The sequence below is a fragment of the Myodes glareolus genome, chromosome 11 (assembly GCF_982192425.1).
Source record: "Myodes glareolus chromosome 11, mMyoGla1.1, whole genome shotgun sequence".
NCBI lineage: Eukaryota > Metazoa > Chordata > Mammalia > Rodentia > Cricetidae > Myodes > Myodes glareolus.
The window spans coordinates 72,144,619-72,161,425 of NC_142036.1; the positions used below are offsets into that span (position 1 = coordinate 72,144,619).

The window sequence follows — 16,807 nt, forward strand, 5'->3', positions numbered from 1 at the left end:
TAGAGATCTTTACTTTCCTTCTGATTTGAGTTACTAAAGGCTGTGTCAAAGTTGTTTACCAGCTCTGCTTCACGAGTATGTGTTGCCTGGGCCTTGAGGATCAGAGGATAAGGTTTTCACCTGTTGGCCCACCTGACTGTTGGGTATATTAAGCCTCCATGGTGCTATTGAATAAAAGGGTCTCTTACCAGTGACTAGAGGTCCATGTCTCTGTCTCTGTGTGTCTTTGTATGTTTCAACCTCCAGCCCTTTGCCCGAAGCTCGCGAACTATATGGTAGCGCTGTAGTCTGTATATTTCAGTTCTCTTTTTCTAAGTGCACGGCTGCTTTCTTTTCATCGATGTGTTTATACTTTTTAAAAAAGACTTATTTATTATGTATACAGTGTTCTGTCTGCATGGATGCCTGCAGGCCAGAAGAGGGCACCAGATCTCATACAGATGGTTGTGAACCACTATGTGGTTTTTGGGAATGGAATTCAGGATCCTCTGGAAGAGCAGCCAGTGCTCTTAACCACTGAGTCATCTCTCCAGCCCCCTTGATGTGTTTTAAAGCATAAATGGCTGACCATGGTAGCGTGCACCTGTGATCTCTACACTCCAGGGGCAAAGGCAGGAGGAGTAAGGGCTTGTCACCACTATGCAGCAAGTTCAAGGCCAGCCTGGGGCACACAGGACTCTCATTTAAAAATAATAATTGATAAGCAGTCTTAGAAATGCGGTAGTTGTCTCTTTCTGGCCACCTTTTGTTACCACAATAGCTTTCTTCTCTTCCCCTCTCCTTTCCTTCCCGGCTTCTTAATCCTCTTTCCCTTGCTCTCCTCTCCTCTTCTCTTCTCTTCTCTTCTCTTCTCTTCTCTTCTCTTCTCTTCTCTTCTCTTCTCTTCTCTTCTCTTCTCTCTCTCTCTCTCTCTCTCTCTCTCTCTCTCTCTCTCTCTCTCTCTCTCCTGTCTCTATCTTTTAAATTTTATTTTGCAGCCGGGCAGTGGTGGCGCACACCTTTAATCCCAGCACTCAGGAGGCATCTGTGAGTTTGAGGCCAGCCTGGTCGACAAGAGCTAGCTCCAGGACAGGCACCAAAGCTACAGAGAAACCCTGTCTCGAAAAAACAACAACAACAAAAAAGAAAACAATAAGCCTCAGCATGTTTATTTGGGGAGCTGGGTGGCAGGCCCCCAAAGAGCCAAAGGGTAAAAACTAACCAATCACAGGAGTCAGAAGACAGCTTCAAGGGGCTGGTAGGGTCAGGGGATGGAGTTCAGGTGGCGAGACTTGTCAACAAGTGCTTTGCCAGCTGAACCGTCGGTGTCTTTCCTGCCTCCCAGAGCCGCCACTGCAGGCACAAGCCATGCCAAGCTTGGTGGCGTGCATCTGTTAGTCCCAGCATGTGGAAGGCTGTGGTGGGAAGAAAAATCACGGAAAGTCTTTGCAGGTTAGCCTGAGTTATACAGTTAGACCCCGTCTCAAAAACAAACACAAAGGACAAGAGAAAGGGTCCAGTGTTAGGAGCGTGAACCCAGCTCGGTTCCCAGCATCCACATCCAGCAGCCCACAACTGTGGGTAACTCCAGGTCCAGGATGTCTGAGACCCCGACCCTCCCGGGGCACATTCATACACAATCATGTATACATGGTTACAAATACAGAACTAACAATTAAAGAGGAAAATGTGTAGTGTTACACATCTACCATTACAGAATGGAGTTATTTTGATGGGGAATGTAGCTCAGTTGACAGAGTATTTGTCCAGCATGCATGAAGCCCTAATGCTCCATCCCCAGTATCTCATAAACCAGGTATAAACTCTCAGCACTCTGGAGTGGACGTAATGCTGCAACCCTTTAATGCAGTTCCTCAGGTTATGGTGACGCCAGCCATAAAAGTATTTTTGTTGCTACTGTAATTTTGCTACTATTATGATAATATAATATTATCATATTATGTAATGTAAATATTTGATATTTACAGGATATCCGATATCAAACCCCTGTGAGAGGGTCATTTGACCCCACAAGGCGTCACACCCACAGGTGATGTAGGCTGTTCTAAATGAAATGCTTTTCATCCCTTGTGGTCAATTCTGCATGTGCCAGTCTTCTAGAAGTGAGTTCCTGAAGTCGAAACGGTTTGGTGGGGGCAATTCTCCACAGGGCGCTTCCCCCAAAGTAGAGTATTGAACAACAGGCCAGAAGTTTCTGTTAGTGCTTTGGCTTAGTTTTGGTTTATTCAAGATCAGTTCTCACTGTTTGGCCAAGGCTGGCCTGGGATTTTCTCTGTAAACTAGACTGGCTTTGAACTCACAGAGATCTGCCTGCCTCTGCCTCCCGAGTGCTGGGATTCAAGACGTATGCCACGATGACTGGTCTTGTAGAGCTGGCGGAGCACTAAGTCAGTGAGTGAGTCTTGTGGATGGAAATGTAGTAGTCAAGCCATTCTGCTTTAAATGAATAAGTTCCAGAGACAATAAAATACATTCTGCTTTAAAAGGTAAATGCAGAAACAATAAAATTATATTGGGACAGTGGTGGCCCGTTCCTTTAATCTCAGCCCTCAGGAGGCAGAGGCCAGCAGATCTCTGTGAGTTCAAGGCCACCCTGGTCTACAGAATGAGTTCCAGGACAGCCAAGATTATGTAGAGAAACTCTGTCTTGAAAATCAATAATAATAATAATAATAACAATAATAACATAATAATTCTTTAAGTTTGTCTTCAATGGATAGAAATATTCATGAGATTTAATTCCAGTACAGTGGGGGACCTGTGATATCAGCACTTGGGAGAAAGAGATGGGAGAAAAAGAAGTTCAAGGTCATCCCCAACTATATAGAGTTTAAGATCAGGGCCAGGAGTGATGGCTCAGCAGGTAAGAACACTGGCTGCTCTTCCAGAGGACCTGGATTCAATTCCCAGCATCCACATGGCAGCTCACAACTGTCTGGAACTACAGCTCCAGGGGATCTGCCACCTTCATACAGGTGTACATGCAGACAAAACACTGATGTGCATAAAATAAATAAATAACTTTTTTTGAAATATAGTTTAAGACCAGCCTGGGTTAAATGAGACCCAATATCAAAGAAGGAAGAAGAGGAGGAGCAGGAAAAGGGAAAACCCTTAATGTTAAGGGTCAGCTTCAGCTTCAGAACTGAGTCAGCTTGGGAGACTCTTAAGGAAGCCTGTGCCTTTGTGTATCCCGTGCCCTTTCCCAGTGGACTGCGTGCCTGTTCCACACATGTGTGGATGGCGCAAGTGAAGCTTCAGGCAAGGGTTTCATTGCCCCACCTTCTCCCCCCTCTACCCCAGAAAGCCTTAATCTATGAGCACAGCTTTTAATTTCAGTATCAAGGTTTTGCTTCTGAGAAGCAAGGTTTCCTAGAAAGCCAAATGCAAAAGCCTTACAAGGAAATGATTTGAATGGCATGTTCTACGAAAGTTAACACACACTATCCTTTGACACCAGTCTTTTTTGTGGGGAGGGTTTCAAGACAAGGTTTTTTCTTGTATAACCCGGACAGTCCTGGAACTCACATAGATCAGGCTGTCCTTGAACTCAGAGACTCCCCTGCCTCTGCCTGCCAACTGCGTGTGACACCAAACCATGGCAGCTCTTAGAAAATGAAAGCGTTTAGTTGGGGCTTGCTGACAGTTTCAGAGGCTGCAGGGAGCATGACAGTTTCCAGGCAGACCCTACAGCTGAGAGTTCTCTGTCTGGCTTTGTAGGGAGCAGGATGAGAGCCCCTGGACCTCAAGGCCCACCCCCAGTGATGCGCTTCCTCCAACAAGGCCACACCTCCCTGGTGATTGAGCCTATGGAGCCACCGTACCCACCTCCAAACTAGTGACGGCTTTCTGCCATCCTCAGGAGCACTGGTTATCAACCTGTGGGCCTCGACCCTTTCAGGGTCGCATATCAGATTTCCTGTATATCATATATGATATATGATATATAACAGTAGCAAAATTGCAGTTATGAAGTAGCAACAAAAATTATTTTATGGTTGGGGGTCATCACAACATGAGGAGCTGTGTTAAAGGGTTGGAGGATTAGGAAGATTGAGAACCACTGCTCTAGAGTGTTAAGATTATAGTGTTTACCTCCCCCCAGGCTGCTCTTAATTCTCTAACCCCTAAATTATTACGTCTCAGGTCTCTTCCCCATCCACTTTTGTGTGTGTGTGTGTGTATGTGTGTGTGACTGTGAATGGATACATGTGTGGGGGTGGATATGTGTGTGTATGTATGTGTGTATGTATATTTGTACATGTGTGTATGTGCATGCCTGTATAAGTGAGTGTGTGTATGTATATGTGTGTATGTATTTGGATATGTGTATTTTCATATGTGTGCATGCATGTGGATTTGTATGTATATGTGTGTGTGTGTATTTATGTATGTCTGTGTGTATGATAGCTATTCCTGGTTGGGTTGTCAACTTGATCACATCTGGAATTAACTAAAATTAAAACAATGACTGAGTATAACTGTGAGGGATTTTTGCTTAATTAAATCATTTGTAGTGGGAAGATTCTCCTTTTATCTTTTATTTATTTTTAATTTAATTTTAATTAATTAATTATTTTTTCTTTTTCAAGATGGGATTTCTTTGTGTAGTCTTGGCGGTCCTGAAACTAGCTCTGTAGACCAGGCTGGCCTCTGCCTCCCAAGTGCTTGGATTAAAGGCGTGTGTTACCACCACCTGGCAAGGGAAGATTCACTTTTAATCTGGATAGTTGAGTTCTAATCTGGGTATTTGAGATGGGGAAGCATACATTTAATCCAGAAATCCAGATCTTTTATTTATTTATTTATTTATTTATTTATTGAGATGGGAAGACTCACTTCTAATCTGGGCTACACCTTCTGCTGGCAGCCTAGACAAGGACATGAGAGAGGGAAGTTTCTTTCTTTGCCTGCTTGCTCTCACCTTGCTAGCTGGTCCATTCCTTCCCTAGCATTAGAGCCTGCTTCTTCAGGACTCCAGTGTATACTGGAGACCAGCCGAGTCATCCAGACTCAGGGACCAAACAACTACTGGATTCTTGGACCTTCTGTTCGTAGGCGGCCATCGTGGGATTAGCTGGACTGCAGTCTGTAAGTCAGTCCATTAAATCCCCTTTCTGTACATATATAGAGATATTCCTTCTATAAGTTCTTACTCCAGAGAACCCTGACCAATATAGTATGTGTGTGAGTAGGTACATGTAGATATATGTGTATATGTACATATGTGTGTGCACGCATTTGTGTAAATAAGTGTGTGTTGCATGTTTGTGTGGATGGGCATGTGTGCATCTGTGAATGTATATATGTGTATGTGTGTATGCATGTGGATGGATGTGTATATATGACTGTATATGTATGTGTGTATGTATGTGTGTACATGCATATATATGCATGTGTGGAAACCAAAGACCAACGTAAGGTGTTATTCTTTTTTTTTCCTTTTATTTTTCTCCTCTTTCCCTTTTTCTTTTAGGAAAAGTGTTTTCACTGAGCCTGGAACTCACTGATTACGGCAGACTGGCTGGCAGTGAGTCCCAGGGAATCTCTTGACTCCACCTCCCCTGTGTTGGATTACAACTTTATACCACCATGCCCCTGGGGTCTATGGATCAGACTCCTGGTGCTAGCAAGGCATGCACTTTACTAACTAAGCCATCCCCCTACCCCATTCTTATTACTGCTTATTGATTATTTGTCTGTATTACTTGCACAAAATAAAAGGGGTTTTGCCATATCTTTGAAGTTTTTCTCCATAAATATTTTTTAGATTAATCTGATATTTTCCCACATTCTAAAGAAAGAAATGAACTCAACACATTGATCAACAACAATTCACTAAAGAACTTGAACATGCAATTTTTATTGAAAACATTATTTATTTTAATAGTAATATTGTTTGTTCTTTGATTTTTTCCCATTATTCATGGTCACTTCAATAAAATGTTTCTAATATATTTGTGAAGTATTTGACATTTTGCCAATTAATTAATCTTCTCAAATTTTCTCTGGATTAAATATTATTCAAAAAAACAAAAATTTTCAAGATAGGGTCTTACCATACAGCTCCGGCTGTCCTGGAACTAACGATGTAGAACCAGCCTGGTTTTAAATTTACAGAGCTCCTCTTGCCTCTGCCGCCCAAGTGCTGAGATTAAAAACATGAGTCAACACGCCTGACAACATTATCCATTGTTTAGGAGATTGTGAACATGTTCATTATTGAAATGTATAAAAATATCCTTACTCATCATTGCTGGTTCTTTAAACACGATACATTTCTGATAGCATGAGTTGAAAGACGAGATGGAAGAAGGTAGAAAACAATGTCAGCAAGATGTAGGCTAGGATCTAGCTTCAGCAATAACTGTTTCAGAGCATCTGAGGGTCCGCTAGAGAAAATGCCTTCCCCACGGCAGGCAGTAGGCAGCAAGCTTGCTACACCTCAGGTTCAGTTTCAGAGGGTTGTTTCCTGATCTGTCTCCCAAACTTCACTAGCCATAGGTGAGTCTGAACAAGGGCAGTGTCTCCCAGGCTGCTAATGATCATTTTTCTGACTTGGCTTCCTATTTTTATTTTATTTATACACCTCTTATCTTCTAGCTTTTCAACCCCTTATTTCCCCCACTTCCCTTCCTTTAGAAGTGCCCGTCAGCTTCCTGACTCCCGATGCGGAGATAATTATTATGTAATCCGTGTTATGCAGGGCAATGGTTAGATGCAAAAGAATTTCAGATATCAAGGTCACAGAGAAGAGCACAAGTCAAAAACTGAGAAGCACAGATCTGGGGATGGTTCTTGTCCTAGACGGAGTGCACGCTGAGGTTACACAAGGCCCAGAGACCCAGCACCAAAACAAAGAGAACAGCAGAAAACTCCAGGAACGGAAGACACAGTCCTGAAATTCAGCTTTAACTTGTGCTTCCAGGTGGCAGCCATCTTGCATCTAATTTTTGCTTTTGATCAAAAAGTCAATGAGTCAATGAGGATCTGCCACTAAATTAAAATAATTAAGGTGGGTCTCAGAACTTCCTGAAGTATAGTTTTCCCTCAGATATTAATGTTTTAAAATCATATTGGAAAACTGGGTTTTCCCGTTCCCTGCCAGCCAAACAGAGCACAGTGGGCTGTGTGCAGAGGAATCTTAAGTGGCTGCTACCCAGCCTCACTGCTAAGTACACAGTGCCCTAAGAAGGAAGCCCTGGGTGAATGTGTCCTGTGCTGACACGGTCACAGGCATGTCAAGGATCCCAGGGCCTCAGACTCACCTTCCCTGGGTGAGGCTCAGAGACGTGGCAAGGTCTTCCTCTTGACCATGTATAAGTGTTTGTGAAGGATTGACCAGAGTGTGCAAAGGCTATCAATCACTGCTTCCTCCTCCCCTGTGTAGACCAGGCTGGCCTCAAACTCACAGAGATCCATCTGCCTCTGCCTCCCTGCGTGCTGGGATTGAAGGTGTGCGCCAGCACCGCCCAGCCGTTCAGCCATCAACAAAACATCTTCACACAGTGTACAACTATCCCACAACAGTGTTGGGAAATTTTCTGTGGTGCTTACCAAGCTGTGGATTCCCGAGTTCCAAACCCAAAGAATGGGACTGAGTAGTTATCCAGAGAGGCGCGGGAAATCTCTTAATTCACTCTCTTCATACACACTGCTGCTGCAGCTGATAGAAACCACTCCTTAGTGGGTCCTCCCACGTGACCTGAAAGCCAGCCCCGTTCCTGGCTCCATCACTGTCCAGTCAGTATTTTTGCTGCTAAGTATTTTGGATGTTAGATATTGAAGAGAGAGCTTTGAATGTGCTAAGCATGCATCTTAACGCTGAGTTATGCCCCAGCTCAGTTACTATTGTTGTTGTTTGCTTGTTTTGTTATGGTTTGAAACATTGTGTATACAACCCAGACTAACTTACACCTCTTATTTTTGTTGATTTACATTTTTATTTTATTTTTGAAACAGGTTCTCATTATGTAGCCTTGGTTGGCCTGGAACTCGTAGAGATCCGCCTGCCTCTGCCTCCCAAGTGCTATGATTGAAAGCATTCACCACCAAGCAAAATCTTTTAACATTTTATTTTACTTATTATTGCTTTTATTTTTTATTTTGGTTGGTTTTCTGGCAGATTTTGTTTTGTTTTGTTTTGCCTTGAGACTGTTTCTCTGTGTAGCCCTGACTGTCCTGGAACTCTATCTGTAGACCAGGCTGGTCTTGAACTCAGAGATTTGTCTGTCTCTGCCTCCCAAGTGCCGGGATTAAAAGCATGCACCACCACCCCCCATTTTATTGCTGCTATTATTGTTAATGACTGTGCTAGGGGGGATACATACATGCCTCAGCATGTGTGTGAGGTCAGAGGACAACTTCTGGAAGTTGTTTCCTTCCTTTGACTCTAAATTGAGGGACTGAATGAAGTTGTCAAGTTTGGCATGGTAAGCATTTTCACCCACTAAGACATCTTGCCGGCCGTTGGCTTCAGACTCTTAATCATCCTACGGCATCCTCCCAAGTGCTGGCAGTGTGCCAGGTGCTGACTGGGCTATTTTTAACATGGTTTAGCTTCTACATTGTTGGAGCCAAGATCGATCAATCTGACCAACCTGACTCCTGGAGTGCATAAAGATGAAGATAATTAGGCCAGTGGTGGGCACACACCTTTAATGCCAGCACTTGAGAGACAGAGGCAGGCGGATCTCTGTGAGTTCAAGGCCAGCCTGGTCTACAGAGTGAGTTCCAGGCCAGCCTGGTCTACAGAGTGAGTTCCAGGACAGCCGGGGCTACACAGAAAAACCCTATCTCAAAAAACCAAAATAACAACAAAAATTAACCAAACAACAATGTACAAATTAGAAACTAAAACCAAATAATGGGGCTGGCAGAGGAAACCAGAGATGAAGAGAGTTATTGTCTTAGTTAGGGTTCCTATTGCTCCGACAAAGGACCATGACCAAAGTATAAGTTGTGGAGAAAAGGGCTTATTTGGCTTATATTTCAGCATTGCTTTTCATCACTGAAAGAAATCCGAACAGGAACTCAAACAGGGTAGGAACCTGGAGACAGGAGCTGATGCAGAGGCCATGGAGGGGAGCTGCTTACTGGCTTGCTCTCTATGGCTTGCTCAACCTGTTTTCTCATAGAACCCAGGATCAGCAGCCCAGGGGTGGCACTGCTCACCATGGGCTGGGCTTTCTCCCATTGATCACTAAATGAGAAAATAAATGCCTTCCAGTATTACAGGAAATACATGGAGGCATTTCCTCAACCAAGGCTCCTTCCTCTGAGGACTCTAGCTTGTGTCAAGTTGACCCACAAAACCAGCCAGTGACCTTGCCCAGGAAAACCAGATCAAACTGGATACCATTCTAGGCTACAGCTTCTCAAAGCTCTACTACTTTTGGGCTAGGGACTGCCACTCCAGAGCACACTTCCAGACTAGACAGTGGCTCCCCGCTGTGGGCCCCTGCCTACGTGGGTGTCTCTAGCCTGATAAGGTTTGGAGTAGAAACAAGCCAATGCTTTCCACAAACATCAGAGAACCAGCTCACCAAACATGCAAGTCACTGACCAACACTATCAAATCATTTTTTCTAGACTTAGTTTTAATTATAAATAGGTGTTTGTGCACATGAGTGTAGGTACCTGCGAAAGCCCTAAGAGCGAGTTAGAGCCCCTGTGTCTTCACCAGGATTTCTACTGCTATGAAGAGACACCATACCATGGCAAATCTTAGGAAGGAAAACATTTAATTGGGGTTGGCTTATAGCTCTGAGGTTTGGTCCATCATCATCATGATGGGAAGCATGGCGGAATGCAGGCAGACATGGTGCTGGAGAAGTTGAAAGTTCTACATCTGTATCCACAGACAACAGGAAGAGACTGAGACACACTGGGCCTAGCTTGAGCGTCTGAAACCTCAAAGTCCACCCCGCCCCCCCCCACACCCCTACCCCACTGACAGGCTTCCTCAAAACCACACCTACTGCAACAAGGCCACACCTCCTAACAGGAACACGCCCATGGTGGGTCACATTTTCATTCAAACCTCCACACCCTGGAACAGAGTTAAGGGCAGTTGTGAGCTGTTCAGTGTGGATGCTGGGAACAGAATTCAAGTAGACCCCCCCCCTTTTTTGGTTTTTCGAGACAGGGTTTCTCTGTATAGCCCTAGCTGTCCTGGTACTCGCTCTGTAGACCAGGCTGACCTCGAACTCACAGAGATCTGCCTGCCTTTGCCTCCCAAGTGCTGGGATTAACCACCACCCAGCTGTACTATCCATTCTTAACCTCCAGCCTTCTCTCCATCCCTGGCATATTCTAATTTAAGGGAAACTAAAACATTTATGCAGTAACTAAACATTTAGGCTCTCAGTTCGTGGTGTGGAGGAAGAAAACAGGATGTGTACGGGGAAAGCAACCCAGTGGGCTTCTAAGTCGCAGGCAATGTTTTATTTGTGAGTCCGGTAGGATCACTCAGCTGTTCTTTGAAATACTCCTATATGCTTTTTTATTTGTCTGTTCTTTGAGTTGGGGGGTCTCATGTTGCTCTGACTGACCTCAAAATTGCTATAAAGCCATGGCTAGCCTGGAACTCCTTTCTGATGATCCTCCTGCCTCCACCCCCTCCTGTGCAGCACGGGATTATAAACAGTCACTGTCAAGCAAATATGTCCCCACATATTTACTTTATATATGTTTCGTAGGAAGCTTTATTTCAATTATGTTCATTTTGGTGTTATGTATAAAAAATAGAATGGAGCCAGGTATGGTGGCGCACGCTTTTAATCCCAGCAGAGGCAGATGGATCTTTGAGAGCTCAAGGCCAGCCTGATCTACAAAGTGATTTCCAGGACAGCCAGAGCTGTTACATAAAAAAAACCTTGTTTCAAAAAACCAAAAACAACAAAACAAAACAAACAAACAAAAATAATGAAAGCAGTCTATTTGTGGGAATAATTAAAGTGAAATATGACAAATGGAACATTGTTTAATTGCTTCAAATATGGCTAAGGAGAAAAAGATTATAGGTTATTGAAACTCATGAGACCAAAACGTACAAGCACACGATGACCTCAATGATTAGCTAGCTCTTAGTAAAATGGATTATAAATCCTCCCATGCTTTATTTTACTAATTTTCTACAATACAGAAATTTCCTCCTGTTGTTGTTTTGTTTAGGTATTTGTCTTTTAGAGAGAGTTGTACTGTGTAGCCCCAGGCTGGCTTCGAATTCACAGGTCTGTCTCAGTCTCACCGTGTTGGGATGCACTTGGTTTAATTTTAACAATTAAGCATTTCATTACCAAAAGAAAATAGACTGTTATCTGGGTACGTCGGAACACGTTAGTAAGAGAGGTGGAGGCAAGATCAAGGGTTCAAGATCATTCTCAGTTCCCCTGAACACAATGAGCCCACCTTGGGCTACAGGAGATGTTGTCTCAACAAAGAAAAAAGAATAAAGCATGTTTTAGTTCCCAATAAACCAATATGCCCAGAAATTACACTGACCTCGTGCAGGAGAAAGTTTTCATGGGAAACAATAAAGGCCACAAAACCACTTTCTCTCACACGATCTGCCCTGCGCCCCAGTGTTTGCCTAGAACGAGTTCCCCTCTTCCTGATTCCCCATTGGCCAGCTGGCCTTTCCATCACCGGTGACCTCCAGTATCTTGGTCACACATACAGCCTAGTGTGAAAAACTGAGTAATCCTGAACCTGGGGCTTGCTGCCTGCCTAAGCAACCTTTCACACAGTGCCCACTGCTCCCGGTTGCACAACGGGTTTGACTGCCAGCGATAAACGATAAACGCCAGGTTTACATTTGACTCCAGCCACCCCCGGGGCCAGCAGCCTGATCCTGTAAACAGCACCCAGTCCTTTAGAAAGACTTTCCGTCCTGTCCCGCGGAGGAATGTTGTGTAAGGCCGGGGAGGGGCGGAGGAGGAAGGGGAGGGCCTGAGTCAACTGAGGCTGCCGGGGAGCTTTCTGCTTTCTGCTCTGTTTAGAAAGGAATTGTAGAGCCCGGCTGATGGGCTGTCTGCAAAGAAGCTCATTTGGTGAATTAGAATGTAAGAGCTAGAATAAACTAACCAGCTCCCTTTATAGGCTCCTGTTTGCACATCACTAATCTCTGGTTGGAGCCGGTCCTCCCTCCACCCCTCGAAAACAGGCCAATTGGGGAAAAGCAACTGTCCTCCTCCTAAAATCTTCTGTAAGTTTAATCGTTTTGCAGATTGGGTTGTACTTACTTCACTACTATGAAAAGATTTTAAGAGGCACTGAAAGCTGCCTCTTAAAAAAAAAAAAAACCCACACAGGTTAGGGATTCGGGTGATTTTTTTCTTAAATATGTCTTCCTCAGATCTTGAAGTCCGTGGGAATATCGAGCGCATGAATTTGGTCTGTTTATTGAAGCTAGGCTTACTGTGTCTCTCTGAGTACAAGCGGGACAATGAAAAAGACCTATGCAGTTTTGTTTGCTAGTAAGATTTCAGACCACGAGTGAAAGGACTGTTTGCTTTAGCTTAAGAAAGCAAGACTCCTGTAGGAAACTGCTTCCAAGTGTGAAGGAGCATCCCTTCCTCCCCTTTGGTTAAAAGAGATGTTTTGGGTAGCTAGCAGAGAGAAGGCTAGCCGACCACTGAGAAAATAGGATCATATGAACATTGATTGCTAGGCAAGCACTCTGCCACTGAGCTAGACCCCCGGCGTACATATGGAAAGTTCTGCAGTGGTTAAGATTGCTGTCAGCCCGGGCGGTGGTGGCGCACACCTTTAATCCCAGCACTGGGGAGACAGAGTCAGGTGGATCTCTGTGAGTTCGAGGCCAGCCTGGTCTATGAAGCGAGTTCCAGGGCTGTTTCGAAAAACCAAATAAGTAAATAAAAATTCTTGCAGAGATTGCTGTCTATCAGTCTAGCTAGCTGCATTTCGCCAAGACTGAGCAGGACAATGTGAGCTTTTCAGAACGGGATTCACTTCATAGTAGTTGAATTATGTCTATGTGCTAACCAGGTCATCTGTTAAGCATGCTCTTTCATTAATGTTTAGGGAACACGTTGGCCTCAGAAGAGAAAAAAAAATAAAAAACAGACAAAAACGCCTCAGTCTGGACCATGCTTCCAACCTGAACAGGAGTAAAAGGCCAAAAAGTTCAGCTCTGAATAATGAACCACCAACTTCTGGAATGGTGATGGTGTCCCCTCTAAAATTCTAAGAGTCCCTCTTCTTCTCTCTCCCCCACCTCTTCCTTCCACCTTCCTCCCTCTTTCTATGCTTCTTACTTTAGTTTCTGTTTGTTGTGGTAGGAACCTCACTGCTGCCTAGACCTTGCTCTGCAATCAGCCCTTCTGCCTGAGTCACCTGCATGCTGGAGTGACAAGGCCATCACCCCCTACCAGCACACAAGAGGTTTTTATTTCTTCTTTACTGGGGCTCAGAGCCACGCCGTTGAGCATTAGGTGTGTGTAAATGCTCGCCCACTAATTGCACTGCTGGTCCTGAAGCAGACCTCTAGATCACTGGGTTGCAGGCCCTAAATGATATCGGCCCTATCCCTTCTAAGTCAATATCTGGCCCATTAAAAATCATCCAAGAAGCTGATGCAGGAGCCCTGAGAGTTTACAACTATCCTGGGCTGTATTGCATCACCAGGGCTTGTCTCCCAAAACCTAGAACCTGATAGGAAAAGTCAACTTTAGACCCAGTGAAATGGAGATTAAGACAAGAGACTGCATCTGTTTTTGGAGAATCATCTAGTCTTAACCCTGTGAAAAAACTCTGTATTTTAAAACGAATTCACCTAGGACTGGGTATTTATTCTATTGTTGAGCAATCAGTAAAGATTTCTTTGAGTTGTATTTTTTTTTTTCATGGAAACGTACCCCGAAAGCAATTTGAGAGATGAAGGATTTTTTTTTATTATAGCATATTGCAAACAGCAGTGAATCTTCTGAAGTAGCTTTCAATTTTTTTTTATTTAATCATAATTACTTTTATCTTTGTTGTTGGATTAGGAGTTGACAATATTATAAGGCTTTTGACCTTCTTTTGGAACGTAATCTTACCAAGACTAAAATTACAAAAGCCTCTCGGGCCTGCCTGCGGTGAGCCTGGGAAGCGACACAGGAAATCAGTCAATCACTGCCAGATGCGTTTTCTCCCCAAGTGAGGCAAGGCAGCTGAAGCCTGGACAGCCACTCGGTGGCTTAATCCGGATTACAGAACCAGTCTTTGGGCTAAAAGCCATTAGTGGATACTAAGGCTTCTGATAAAAGCCCATTAGGCCTTCCACTAAGTCACTTGGCTTTAGATAATTATTGTACAAAAACTACTGAAAATGGAAAAGTAGACTGAAAAATGGAAGTAAAGCAGGTAGAATTTCAATATTTGAGAAACTTTATTTTACATTAGATTTACGATGCACAGAGTAAAGGCTGATCCATTAGTGTAGAGGTGACTGTAAATGCAACATTTGTAACTCTTCTTATCACGGAAGAGACAACTGCACAAGACAATCTTTCTACTAAAATTAAATTGCTTTTAATTTGATTACGGTTCTTGCTTGTTTGTTTTGTCCTTTTGCGATCTGGGGACTGAACCCAGGGCCTCAGAGATGCTAGACAAATGCTGCACCTGGGACCCTGAATTATTGTCCCGCTTTGCATGGTTTTTGTTTTTGTTATTGAGACAAGATTTCACTTTGTGTCCCTGGCAGTTCTTGAACTCGCTCTGTACACCAGAGTTGCCTTGAATTCACAGAGATCCACCCACCTCTGTCTCCCTGAGTAATGGGATTAAAGGCATGCACTTCTACTGCCCAGCACATGTATATAGTTTTATTAGGTTTTCAGTTGGATTAGTTTTTGGAGGTTGTCCTGGGGATTACAATTAGCATCTTTTTAAAAATTAAATCATTTATTTTTGAGTTTATAATGTAATCACATCATTCCCCCCTTCCCTTTCCTCTTTCCAAACAATCCCATATACCCCCTTGCTCTCTTTTAGATAAATGACCTTTTTTCACTTATTGTTACTACATGCTTTTATGTATATACATATATTCCTAAATATAACTTGTTCAGTCTGTAAAAGGTTACTTGCATGTACATTTACAGAACTGACCATTTGATATTGGGTAATCAATGGATTTCCCTGGAGAAGATTCTATTTCTATTCCATATATATATAGTGCTCTGCCTGCCTGCATGTTTCCTCATATATATATATATATATATGTATATATATTAGGAGGTATGACCTTGCTGGAGTAGGTGTGGTCTTATGGAAGAAAGTGTGTCACTGTGGAAATGGGCTTTGAGGTATCATGTATACTCAAATTGGAAGTATTTCATACCACTTCCTGTTGCCTGTGAGTTAAGATGTTGAACTCTCAGCTCCTTCTCCAGCACCCTGTCTGCCTGCACACTGCCTTGCTTCTGGCCATGATGATAATGCACTAAACCTCTGAACTGTAAGCAAACCACCACAATGAAATGTTTTTCTTCATAAGAGTGGCCATGTCCCTTTACAACAATAGAAATCCTAAAACACTACACCCGACAACAAAGACCAAATTTGACTCAGAATTAATCCTAAATGGGGCAAAATGGACACTTTCAAGGTAGAGGGAGGAGGATCAAGAATTCAAAATTATTTTTAACTACAAACTACTTCAAGACCTGTATGGATTACTTAAAGCCCCATGTTAAAAAGACAACACCAAAAACAAACAAATATACCTACAACCCCAGTACTCTGGAGGCTTAGGCCAAAGGACTGTAGTGTGTTTGAGGCCAGCCCCAGTTACATAATTCAGGAGACCTTGAATTATGGGTTACAAAAGACCCTATCTCAAAAGCAAACAAACAAAGAAAATGATAAGCTTCAGGGTATTTGAATTATATTTTAATAAAGTAGTTACGTCTGTACCTCTTTGTTATTTAGATAACTGAAAATAAATCTTGAAAATCTTGGAATGTAATAAATCTTGGAAATGTAATAAAGCTTGGAAATCATATGACCATAATGGGTTTCAAAGAAAAGAAGTATAGATAGCAGTTGGTTGCAAATTTTGAGGGCTTCATTCACTTTGTGAGAGAGCACCCCGCCTCTCCTCTAGAATGCCGCAGCGTGCCCACATTTCTAACCACACGCCCAGTCTGAGCTGGCACCAGCCACTGGCATGTACCCAGTGAGTCAAACAGTGCTCCTTGGCCGCGTTTACATTAATACTAAATCCTGATCTTCCAGGTCTTGGTGTTTGGGAAGGAGGGAGCATACGTATGTATGTTATTATTTGTGTGTGTGTGCATGTGTGCACAGGAGTGCATGTGTGTGTGTGTGTGTGTGTGTGTGTGTGTGTGGAGTGTGTGTGTAATATAGGTCAGAGGACAATTTGCAGGAGTTGGTTCTCTATCGTGTAGATTTCATGGATCAAACTTGGGTCATAAACCTTGGTGGCAAGTGCTTCTACCAGCTGAGACAACTCTATGGCCCCTGCACCTCGGTTTTTGAGACAGGGTCTCTTACTGCACTTGTACTCACCGTTTGGGGCTATACTGGATGGTTAGGGAGTCTGGGGATTTTCTTGTCCCCTTAGCACTAGCCCTGGGGTTAGAGATAACATACATGTACCAGTCTTTTTATATGGCGCTGGGGATCAAAACTCAAGTTATCCTGCTTGTGTGGCAAGCTCTTGACCTGCTGGTACCAAAGTAAGTTTTAGACAAAAGGATTCAGATAACTGGCAGCAAGGGACCTCCAGGGAAGCAGGAGATAATTTGGGTTTGAACAACCTAGGTAGATTCTT

The 16,807-nt window shown here is 43.4% G+C and overlaps 2 long non-coding RNA genes across 3 annotated transcripts; one reads left to right on the forward strand and one right to left on the reverse strand.

The window, feature by feature from the left end:
• Positions 1-1,126: 1,126 nt before the first annotated feature.
• Positions 1,127-6,150, reverse strand: LOC125388013 (uncharacterized). Its single transcript, XR_007228079.3, has 2 exons — positions 6,060-6,150; positions 1,127-1,394 (listed from the first exon to the last, which is right to left on the reverse strand). It is a non-coding gene; the product is annotated as an uncharacterized LOC125388013 (long non-coding RNA).
• A 5,560-nt stretch (positions 6,151-11,710) lies between these two features.
• LOC125387803 (uncharacterized) lies at positions 11,711-14,543 on the forward strand. Of its 2 annotated transcripts, XR_015004338.2 has the most exons (4): positions 11,711-11,915; positions 12,103-12,208; positions 13,048-13,186; positions 13,305-14,543. It is a non-coding gene; the product is annotated as an uncharacterized LOC125387803 (long non-coding RNA). The 2 variants fall into 2 exon arrangements; XR_007228007.3 differs by having other exon boundaries at positions 13,048-14,543.
• The last annotated feature ends 2,264 nt before the right edge of the window (positions 14,544-16,807 follow it).